At 38.7% G+C, this 11,640-nt stretch overlaps 1 non-coding gene across 1 annotated transcript; it reads right to left on the minus strand.

Moving 5' to 3' along the window:
- Window positions 1–964: 964 nt before the first annotated feature.
- Window positions 965–1,128, minus strand: LOC129085437 (U1 spliceosomal RNA). The gene has a single exon (XR_008530697.1). It is a non-coding gene; the product is annotated as a U1 spliceosomal RNA (small nuclear RNA).
- Window positions 1,129–11,640: the final 10,512 nt, after the last annotated feature.

Here is an 11,640-nt window from a genome sequence, read left to right on the forward strand (position 1 = left end):
ATCTAGCTGTAAATTGTTTGGCCAGTTTGTTCAAATATGTGTTTCAGTTTTCCCATTCCAGTTGCCAAGAAATTTTTCTAGCTTTTTTACTATCCTGCCTTGGTCCAGCCTTAACAATTAGGATCTTAATAGTGCCTCCAGACGAAGATATAGATGCAACAGACATCCCCAAAGAAGAGTGAAAAAAGATGCAACCCTCATAAGATAAACTTTATTCCTAGAGTTAGCCTAAGAAGGGGGGGGGGCTGTCTTTAAACAGCTGTTCCAGAACACAAAGGGATTACTTGTTTTTCTCCCTTTGAACAGAATAAAGTTTAAGATTCCCTGAACTAGGACCCATAGACAATTTGACAATCTGCCATTTGTATATGCATCCTCCAGCTTGAGGAGATAATAGACCAAATCTGGGTATGTACAGAAAACTCCATTGAGAGTTTGTCTTGGCCAAATAGGGAGCAAGGTACACCGTGGCCAGTGTACCCTCTAGACAGTAGAGGCTAGAGAGAAAATAGTCTCATTGGATGAAAGAGGAGGTTTTATGGAAAGTAACCTTGCAGGGTAATGTGATCATAAATTTTTAACTGGGCATGTTATGATGGGCAGTCGTGCCCCAGTTATATAACTTTAAGTAAAGGGTTAATCTTTGCTTTAGCGAACCCTGTCCATTGTTTCTGTGCATCTAGGTTAACACCTCTTTACTAATGCATAAACCACCCTTTCAGACCCCTCCTTCTAAAAGCAAATAATCTTAACTGTGTTGTAATACAATTTCGCCTTGCTTTCTGACACCTTCATGTAATTTTCCTTACTTCTCTCTCTTAATTTCAAATGCTTAAAAGAAACTGCAAAGCAGTTATTCTCAGGAGCATTTTAGATGTTGCTCCATTGCATATGTTGTCAGTTTGGCTCAAACTTACATAATTCTCTCTCTCTCTCTCTCTCTCTCTCTCTCTCTTTTAAATACAAGGGGAGAGCACAAACATAGTTCCCAACTATCACAAATTATGCAGTTGAGTTTCGTACATTTGGGGAAAAGGCAGGGCTTAGCATACCTGAAGTGCAATAGGCGAGCCTTGCCCTGGGAAAACCACCTTTATGATCATGTTATTGCCCCTGTTAGGTAAGTATTAAAAATTCTCTGTCTTGAGCTAAGGCAATTTTACTTTTGAGCTCAAGAGAAACTTCACTCCTCTCTTTCAGTACCAAGAAGAGCTTGAATTAAAGGCCTTGCTTATCAGATATAATCTCTTTTTGACCCACCTTTATGGCGGAGTAAGCTTTAATTACTGAACACCGACTCTTCCTGCAATAACCCTTTAAAGGTACATCAACTTATTCCTATGTTAATGTCTTATATACCCATGTTCCCATTCAGTCTCTGAACCACGGGGTACCTGGGGTTTCTCTCTCTCTCATGTATGTGAAGTTCCCATACATACCCGTGTATTAACTTTGGTTAGTTTCTCTTGCTGATCTGTTTCATGTATTTGATTATTAGATCAGCCAAAAGAACCTTGGAGGTAGAGGAAAGATTTTTTTCTACTTCACAAGTCTATTTTTAATATTCTACAAAAACAAACTTAAAATGTGTAATCATTTTTTTAAAAGTCTGTCCCCCTGGCCAAAACTTTCTTGCTTTAAAAAACTGAATTCATATGATTTCGTTTGTACATGAAAACCAGAAACTATCTAGATGCAAGTGCTAATTTCTGAGAGCAGAGTAGATGCAGCAGGTGAATTTTGGTATAGCCATATACCCACCACTCCTGATGCCTGACAGCCAAAACTTTTCCTCACTCTGCAAATCACTTCCCAGTTTTTCCAAACGATCAGTGTCTTGCAATGAAATATTTATTACAGGAGTGTGGAGAAGATATTTAAACTGTCCCCAGTAACATTTTCATTCAAACAGTTTTGTGTCCATTCCCTCTAGCCCTCGTAGATTTAGTTCCTGATTTTCTTGGCCCTGGGCAGCAGGCACCTAACTTCTCAGAAGCTCGTTCAGTAGAGACTGCCTACTTGCTCTGGATGGGCAACTGCGTGAAGCTGAATACAGCCTGGAATGTTAGCGTCCCCAGCTGCTTAGGCACGTGGAACAGCGGTGGTGACCAAATCCATCCAGGCCAGATGATGTATTGATCCTCTGGGGTGGTGTCCTGTGATTACCAGGGCTTATAGCCAAATGTCCATTTCGTACGAGCCCTGGCGACAGTTTTCGGTTTGTTCCTGCGTGTTCCGAGATGATCGTGTCCCTGACTCTGGCCCACAGGAGGGGTGGTGGCAGGTCCAGCACAGTACTCGTACGTGCGCTACATTGTGTGGGGGCTCCTCTAGGGCGCTTATGCCAGCCAGGCGGGTGGTGCCACCCCTTCTGCCCTCCTCGGGGGTAAGGACCCCAGGAGGCAGGAGGCAAAGGGAGGGGCCACCGCCCTGTGAGCTACCCGCCTGCAGCCCTAGGCATGGAAGGTGAAGCTCGCTTTGGCTCTGCCTGAGCTTGCCTCCTCGCCGACCAGGCGGGATGCCCATCGCTCCTGACTGAGTCCGCGATCCCCGGTGCCTTCCCACGTGTTCTCCACATGCGTCAGTGCTGGGCCTCAGGGCCGTGGGGAATGCACGGGCGTGGTGGGTGGGCTGCAGGAGGGGCTGTGGACGTTGGTCCAGGAATGTCGCCTCCTGCCGGGATTCTTTGCGCGAGGGACTGTCCTGGATCTGTGGTTACAGACGGAGTCCCTAGGAAAGAGGGAGTCCCCAGACAGTCCGTGAGGGACTGCGCTGACGCAGGAAGGAGGTGGCCTGGAAGGAAGCCAGGGAGGTTTTGGAAAAGCTTCAGACTTGGAAAGCACAAATCAAATGCTTGATGTTCTTGTGAAGCAGCAGCCGCTTCCTTAGAGTAAGTTAGGAAGGTCTGGCGGACTCCTCTCTTCGTTCATGTAAACGGCTACTACAGCCCTGCCTCTGAGCTCATGGACCTTGAGGTAAGAGTCCTTGAACTGTTGAGGGAGTGCTGACAGCCCTTTGGGATGTCCGTGGCTTCAAAGAGTGGTGGTTAGTGGGAGTACATTTGGTCAAAAAACAAAACAAAACAGAACTGTTTAATTGTGATGACTAGGTTTTAATTAGTCCTACCCAGTTTCATCTGAAAATGAATATGAAATGCAAACTGAAAATTCTTTTTTTTCCCCCCAGGAAACAATGTGTTGGTGCAACTGATTTTGTGTGTGGTAGTGTGTGTTAAGGGCCGATGGGTAAACCTCTTGCCTTTCTCTAAATGTGTGAAACTAGAATTGATATTGGGTAGGTAAGAACCTATTGGGTATGGAAGTTACTACAAAGTGGGAAAAAACTTTGTTATTGATGGTATTTTAGAATATGTGTTTTACTGTAAAAAGTAAATGAGAAGAAAAATGGAGACCATTTAATATTCACAGTGACTATTGGCTTTAAAATCTAATCCATTCATAGGAAAGTGGTCTATGTCTATAGTATAATTGAGTCTCTGACTCCCAAGAATTATACTCGATTTTGATTAAATCAAAATAGTGTGATGCAAAAGACGTTACACTAATTAACAGTAGCCATTAAATACCACTATCATTTTAACTACAGTGTTTATAATGTTATAATATTGGAAAGAAAAGAATGTGCTATGGAGTAATGTAGCCAGAGGTCTCTCCAGTTAGATAAATACTTTACTTTCTTTGTATTAGAAGCCAAGATTCCAAACTAAAGTGTCTTGGTTACCAGGAGTAATCATTTTAGTTGCTCTGATGTGACAAAGACTGTGAATGAAATCTATGAGACAGAGAGTTCAACATAATGATTACAAGGATGCTCAAGTAACTAAGAACTATAAGGAACTTTACAGGAGCTACAAAGAACTTAGTGAGAACTACATCAGCATAAAAAAGGACATAAAACTATGAATAAGAACCAGGAGGAATTGAAGGACACAATATAAGAAATGAAGAATACACTAGAAAGAATTAAAAGCTGCTAGAGGAAGCAGAGGACCAAATCAGCAAGCTGGTAGATCAGGTAGGAAAAAACACCCAATCAGAGCAAAAAAATGGGAAAAAAAAGACTCAAAAGGAACAAAGATAGTTTATCAGAGCTTCAGGACAACAGGAAACATAACAATATTTGCATCATAGGGTACCAGAAGGAGAAGAAGCAAGATATACAAAACCTGTTTGAAAAAATAATGATAGAAAACTTCCCTAACTTGTTGAGGGAAAAAGTCATGCAAGTTCAGGAAGCACAGAGAGTCTCAATTAAGATGAACTGAAAAGGCCCACTCTAAGACACAACATAATTAAAATGGCAAAATTTAAAAACAAAAAGAGAATCTTAAAGGCAGCCAGGGAGAAACAGCTAGTAACATATGGAGCTCCAATAAGGCTATCAGCTGATTTCTCAACAGAAACACTACAAGCCAGAAGGGAATGGCACAAAATATTCAAAGTATTTAAAAGCAAAGCCCTGCAACCAAGACAACTCTAGCCAGCAAGGTTCTCATTTAAAATGGAAGGCAAAATAAAGAGTTTCCCATACAAAAAAGAAAAAAAACAACAAAAAACAAAACCAAAAAGGTTAAAAGAGTGTATCTCCACCAAACCAGCATTGCAAGAGATGCTAAACAGACTGCTTTAAGAAGAAGAAATATATATAGAGAGAGGAACAAAGGTATAAAGAGAAAAAATGGCAACAAACAAGTACCTATTAATAATAACCATAAATGTAAATGGATTAAATGCTCCAATCAAAAGGCATAGGGTAGCTGAGTGGACAAGAAAACATGACCCACAAATATGCTATCTACAAAAGACCCACCTCAGAAAAAAAAAATCTGCAGAGGTTGAAAGTGAAGGGATAGAAAAAATGTATTCCATGCAAATGGACATGAAAAAATGTTGCTGGGATGGCAATACTCATACCAGACAAATATACTGCAAAATTAAGGCCATGACAAGAGACAAAGAAGGTCACAACATAACACTTAAAGGAACTGTCCAACTAGAGGATATAACACTTGTAAACATATATGCATCCATATAGGAGCACCAAAATACAGAAGGAAAATCTTGAAGGACTATAAGCAGGAGATCAACAACAACATAGTCACTGTAGGGAATTTAAACATCCTGCTGTCCACAATGTAAGTCATCCAAACAAAGAATCAACAAGGATATTCTGGCATTGAACAACACTCTGGATCAAATGGGCTGATTTAGTATTTACAGAATATTTCAGCCCAAAGGAGCAAAATATACACTCTTCTCAAATGCACATGGAACATTTTCTAAGATAGACCACATGGTAGGACACAAAATATGCATTAACAAATTCAAAAAATTTGAAATCATATCAAGCATCACCTCAGATCACAAGGCCTTGAAACTAGGAACCAACCTACAGGAACAAACTCAAAAACATTCAAATACATGGAGACTGAATAACATGTTATTAAATAATGAATGGGTTAACAAGGAAATCAAGGGAGAAATCAAAAAGTGTTTGGAAACAAATCAAAATAGACACACCCAAAACCTATGGGACACAATGAAGTCAGCCCTGAGAGGGAAGTTTATAGCAATACAGTCCTACCTAAAGAAGTGAGAAAAATCTCAGATAAACAACTGAACCCTACATCTAAAAGCACTAGAGGAAAAACAGCAAACAAAGCCCAGAGTGAGTAGAAGGAAGGAAATAATCAAGATCAGAGCAGAATTAAATGATATAGAGACTAAAAAAAATCCAAAGAATCAATGAATTCAGGAGCTGCTTCTTTGAACAGATAAACAAAACTGACAAACATTTAACAAGAATCATCAAGAAAAAAAGAGGACCCAAATAAGTAAAATCAGAAACAAAAGAGGAAAAGTCGCAACCAATATCACAGAAATACAAAGGATTGTAAGAAATTACTATGAACAACTATATGCCAAAATACTGGACAACCCATGTGAAATGGGCAAATTTTGGGAAACATACAATCTCTCAAAACTGAATTAAGAAGAAGCAGAAAAAGTGAACAGACTGAAAATGACTAGTGAAATTGAAGCAGTTATCAAAAAACTCCCAAAACACTATAGCCCTGTACCAGAAGGCTTCACAGGCAAATTTTACAAAACACTCAAAAAAGAACTAACCCCTGTCCTTCTCAAACTTTTCCAAAGAATTTAGAAGAGGAAAGACTCATAACTGTTTTTATGAGGCCTGTATTATCCTAATCCCGAAACCAGGAACCCAATTCCATAGCAAAGAAAGAAAATTGCAGATCAATATCTCTGATGAACATAGTTGCTAAAACTGTCAACAAAATACTGGCAATTGAATCCAGCAATACATTAAACAGATCATACAGTACAATCAGGTGAGGTTTATCCCAGGGATGCAAGGATAGCATAACTTTTGGAAATCAATAAATGTAATACATCACATAAACAAAATGAAGGAAAAAAATTATATGAGCATATCAATAGATGCTGAAAAAGCATTTGATAAAATCCAGCACCCATATATGATAAAAACATTCAGCAAAGTGGGAATAGGGGGAGCATACCTCAATGTAATAAAGGCCATATATGAGATACCTACTGCCAACATCATACTCAATGGGCAAAAACTAAAAGTGTTTCCCTTAAAATCAGGAACAAGACAGGGATGCCAGCTTTCACCACTCTTATTCAACATAGTACTTGAACTTCTAGCCATAGCAATTAGACAAGAAAAAAAGTAAAAGGCATCCAAATTGGAATGGAAGAAGTAAAACTGTCATTTGCAGATGATATGATAGTGTACATAAAAAACACTATAGTCTCCACAAAAAATCTACTCAACCTAATAAGTGAATTTGGCAAAGTAGTGGGATACAAAATCAACATTCAGAACTAGAATGCATTCTTTTTTTTCTTTTTTAAAAATTTATTGTTCAAATACATTTGTCTCCATTTTTCCCACTACCACTTTCCCCTGTCCTACCCACCCTCACCTCCTACCTTCAATCATTCCCTTAAAATGCATTCTTGTACATCAACAATGAATTATCATAAAGAGAAAGTAAGAAAAAGTCCCATTTATCATAGCAACAAGCCATATAAAGTACCTATAAATTTTAACCAAGGAGGCAAAAACCTGTACTTGGAAAATTAGAATGCTGAAGAAATAAATTGAGGAAGATACAAATAAATGGAGGATTATACTATGTTCATGGATTAGAAGAATTAACATCATTAAAATGTCCATTCTACCCAAAGCAATCTATAGATTCTATGCAATTCCTATTAAAATACCAATAGCGCGCCCATGCTTTTCCTCCCCAACACATATGCATCTTCTAAACCCAAAGGTCCCCATGAGACTTGCAACCAGGGAAGGAATGGGCAGCAGCAGCTCCTTCCAAGCTAATACCCTAATCCTGTTTCCAAGGCTACTTTTCTCTGACTTCTCAGTGAGCCAGATCAGCCCCACCTTGGTTTTGTGCTATTGATTCTTTATCCTAAGCTCTTCCTTTTTTCACTGTCCCAGCTTTAATGAATGAACTCTCAAAATTAACCTCCTCCCTAAAAAAACCAAAAACAGTGCAGGTCCATTTATATGTGGAATTTTTTCAATAAATACTGTAAATGTATTTCTCTTCCTTATCATTTTCTTAACATTTTCTCTAGCTTTATTATAAGAATACAGTGTATAATACATATAGAAGCTATTTGTTGATAGACTGTTATGCTATCAGTAAGTTTTTATTGGGTCAACAGTGGACTATTGGTAGTTCAATTCTGTGGGAGTGAAAAGTTATACATGAATTTTGGACTGTGCATGGAGATCAGCACCCCTAAGTCTTGCATTGTTCAAGGGTCATCTGTATAGCCAGGAAAACTCTAGGAAGGAAGAGAAGGTTTCTTTATCCTGTTTACCCTCTCTTTTGATCTGGGTGAGACTTTTTTTTTTGAACTGCTAAATTCTAAGAGTTGTACAGAAATGGTACCAGACAATAACTTTGGCTGTGCCAGTTATTTTTAGTACCAGGTGCTGATTTAACTTTTGGCCAGGCTTCTCCATCACCCTGCTCCAGCTTCCACTAAGGCCTTCATGTCATGAGGTGCCTGCTCCTTCCAGTCTTCGTGCAAGAGCTGATGGAGAACAGCTGTCAGGAAGCCCTTCCTCTCCTGTTTTTCTAGTTTTAGAATTCTTAGCCTGCATATATATATTTTGTATGGCTTATTCTTGGGCAATGGGTTCTGTAAACAGCTTTGATGGTGTTGGTAAGGGCCTTAGATGGTACCTGTCAAAGCTGAGGTTTGCCCCTTCAGCAGTAGGTGAAAAATTACTGCTAAGTGTCTGCCTTTGAAGAGCAGCATCATATATTTGTAAACAAATGAATCTGGAGAGGATAGCAACTTGGTTCAAAGTGTGATTCTGTGAATTTGGCCAAGGTCCTTAAACCTTAGGTTTTCTTTATCTCCTACACGTGTATAATATCCAACTTACTGAGTTGTCTTAGGGTTTGGCTAAACTGTTATTAGCAGGTTGGTTAGCATGATATCTGGTATAATTGTACATGCTCCTTGACTGTTACCCATTATATATGAAGGGATAGTTATTTAAGACTTGGTAACCTCTAGGATTCTTTAACTAAGGAACAACAAATACAATGAGTAAAATTGGACCAATGCTAAGAATGCAATCTTATTCTTTTTCTGTTTCATTTCAGATTGTACTGGAGAAGAATTCTTGGTAAATCAGACCACTTACGTTAGGGCCTGTGGAAGAACCATGTAGCTTTGGCATGCATGATTGGTATCTTCCTTACAATTGTTTACTTGAGGTTGTTATTTCCTAAAACATTTTCTTAAATTACTTTCTAATTTACAAGATTTATCTACACATTAAACAAGGAGTGCCCTATCGCTGGCCAGGTTGCTCAGTTGGTTAGAGCATTGTCCTGATATGCCAGGATTGCAGGTCTGATCTCCAGCCAGGGCACATACAAGTATCAACCAATGAATGCATAAATAGGTAAGATAACAAATCAATGTTTCTCTCTTTCTCTCTGTCCCTCTTTTGTCTTTCTCTCTAAAATCAACATGTAAAAAAATGAAATGAAAAGGGAACACCTTAATTTAAGTATTCAATGAAATATTTTGTTGTCTTTTCATTTGCCATCATGTTATTTTTCATCCAGAATTTTTTCAAAATAAACCTTCATAGAAATCATAATGAACTGAATTATGAAAGAACCCAAGTCATAAACTGGAGGTATTATGTACTACTTATTAATTCACGTAGGCAGATGGTACCCACACAGGAGAAATCTAGTTTAATTTATTGACCTAAAAAAAGAACTGAATTGTAGGAACTCATGACAAGTCACTAAATTTTGTTAGCAGTTTTCTCATATTTAAACTAATAGGTGTGCCAGTTGCCCTCCAGCTTTGTATTATATGAATCTATGATCTGCCATTATTTAATAAATAAGAAATAATGAATATATTGGTACTATAATGGAAATATGAAATCTAAACTATGTTGGAAAAAACCCAGTGTTGTTTATAGAGTAAAAAAGCCACTATGATAGAAGAAAGCTTTGATGAGCCTTGTACGTTTAGTAACATTTACTGAGATTTTACTGTAGTGGAATTAGAATATCTCAGTACCTGGTGACTCACTGAGAACATGCTTCATACAACTCACATATTACCAGAAGCTCTTTCTATGACTGAGCCCAGCAGGCAGAACAGGCAGGCTGAGACAGATCTTGGGGTGCCTTGGGCCTTTTGCTGACGTGGCCTGGCCTTGGCTCTAATGGAAGCTCACTTTGGTATGCAGTTCGGCCCTTCCCACACGCACTCAGGCCTGGCAAAGGTGGATTGCTTTGAAACTCAAAATAGGGAGTCCATCCAGAGGCTGTTACAGGCAGTGTTGACATTGACTTGAGTTGGAGTTCTTCCCAGGAGACCTCAGAACCCACACAGTGTGGTGGTGAGCTTCAGACCACATCCAAACATGACCCAGATAGGTCCACAAGTGGCACATCCAAAAAAATATCGGCAGGCACCATACACTGCTGGAGTGAATTCAGTCTCGTAGGACCAGTTCCTGCACAGCAGCTTGTACACTGTGGTCAGGGTCAATTTTCATAGTTAGCTTGAGGGACAGCTCTACTTACGGACAGGCCAAAGCAATCAAGGGTCAACTACAACAGGAAAGCCCACATAACCCCACAAGTGATATTCCTGGAGTGCCTAGCTAAGGTAATCAAGGAGACTGAGCCCCACAGAACACCTACTTTGGGGAAGAATAGGTGAACTCCTTGAGAACCTTAACAAAAAGATAAATAGTAAGCATAAACAAGGACTTAGAAACCATAAAAAGTAACCAGTTAGAAATAAAGAACACACTAGAAGGAATAAACAGCAGATTAAATGAAGAGGATCGAATTAACAATTTAGTAGACAAGGTGGCAGAAAACACCCAATCAGAATAGCCAGAAAAAATCTTTTTTTGATAAATAAGGATAGTTTAGGGACCCCTGTGACAACATTAAGTGTAACAATATCTGCATCATAGGAAGAAGAGATGAGAGAGAACAAGGGATTGAGAACCTATGTGAATAGATGACTGAAAACTTCCCTAACCTAGTGAAGGAAAAAGACACACAAGTTCAGAAAGTGCATAGAGTCCCAAACAAGATAAAACCAGAGGCTCTCACCAAGACACATACTAATTAAAATGGCAAAGGTTAAAGACAAAGAGGGAATCTTAAAAGCAGCAAGAGTTAGTTACCAAAAAGGAAGCTTCCATAAGACTGCCAGCTTATGTCTCAACAGAAACATTACAGGCCAGAAGGGATTGGTAGGAAATATTCAAAGTGATGAAAAGTGAGGATCTACAATGAAGACTACTTTTCCCCATGCTGCCTATCATTTGAAACTGAAGGAGAAATAAAGGGCTTCCTAAAGAAGAAAAAGCTAAAGAAGTTCATTACTACCAAACTGGTATTACAAGAAATGTGAAAATGACATCTTTAAGAAGAAGCAGGAAAAAAAGAGGAACAATTATAAAGAATAAAATGGCAACAAATACATAACTATCAATGATGACTTTAAGTGTAAATGGTTTAAATAGTCCAATCAAAAGGCATAGGGTAGCTAAATGAATAAGAAAACCAGACCCATATATACAGGGTGGGGGAAAAGTAGACTTACAGCTGTTCACATGGAAAATAATATAATAAGAAAGAATAATACAAGAATAAATGCTGTTTCAGGTGCTCTCCACTACAAATTTACTTTTGCCCCACTGTGTATGCTGTCTACATTGAGCCACTTAAGATCAAAAAACACTCAGAGACTGAAAATAAAAGGCTATTAAAAGATAGTTCCTGCAAAGAGGAAAAAGAAAGCTGGGGTAGCAATACTTGTATCAGACAAAACTTTAAAACAAGGTCTGTAACAAGAGACAAAATAGAGCATTTCATAATGAATAAGGGATCAATTCAACAATAGGACATAAGCTTTGTAAACATCTATGCTCCCGACATAGGAGCACTTAAATATATAAAATAAATATTGATGCATATAAAGGAAGAGATTGATGGTAATACAGTCATAGGAGGGGACCTCAACACCTCATTGTGAT

Source organism: Pteronotus mesoamericanus, unplaced genomic scaffold (assembly GCF_021234165.1).
Source record: "Pteronotus mesoamericanus isolate MK-2021 breed Mesoamerican mustached bat unplaced genomic scaffold, CSHL_Meso_final scaffold_232, whole genome shotgun sequence".
Lineage (NCBI taxonomy): Eukaryota > Metazoa > Chordata > Mammalia > Chiroptera > Mormoopidae > Pteronotus > Pteronotus mesoamericanus.